Raw genomic sequence first — 795 nt, 5'->3', positions numbered from 1 at the left:
GGTGGGAGTTACAGATGTCTTTAACCAATTTTTAAAGGTGGCCTTAAAGTGACTCAAAAAGTAATTTACATACATTCTTATGCGCCCCCAAATCTAACTAGAGCATTTATAGGCAGAAGAACACTTGCTCTCCATCACTTTTTCACTGTTATTAAAAATGGAAAACTCAGCTATTTGAAACATTTGAAGAGCCCCTAATGTTTTGTTTTTGCCTAGTATTTCACATTTATACTGTTATCCAATATTTATTTGCAGGTTTTTTTTAGTTACAGGCTGATTTACCCACTTTTTCCCATAATGAACACATGATCAGCAGCCACCAGCTATGGTTCTGCTGGGATGTAGATACCAGACCTCCCCCTGCTTCCCGTCCCATTTGAATCCCCACAGTCGGCATGCTGACTAGCAGGGACTATTCCCACTCGTCTGTGTCCATAGAGTGGGAATAGAACCTGTGGTCGCCACCGAGGCCGCAAGTGGCTTGTTGCGCTCGACTCCCCCGCCGGCATTCCGCTGCCGGGACACCGGCAGAGGTATGCTGACCGCCGGTCACGCATACCCAACCCGTTCCGATCATCCCACTGAGCAAGGGAGGGTGAAAGAAAGGTGTAAAGAGTGGAGAAGTGGACATGAGATAGAGAAGGTGGTGGGCAAGTGGACACTGCGTTGTGAAAGCAGGAGGATAAAGAGGGGAACTGATAGGATGGGGGAATAATAGGTGACATATACACAAAGAAGGGACAGAGAGACAGGTGGTCATACTGTTTGGAGACAGAGAGACTATTACAAAGATGA

Source organism: Pseudophryne corroboree, chromosome 9 (assembly GCF_028390025.1).
Source record: "Pseudophryne corroboree isolate aPseCor3 chromosome 9, aPseCor3.hap2, whole genome shotgun sequence".
Taxonomy (NCBI): Eukaryota; Metazoa; Chordata; class Amphibia; order Anura; family Myobatrachidae; genus Pseudophryne; species Pseudophryne corroboree.
This window is presented reverse-complemented; position numbering follows the sequence as displayed.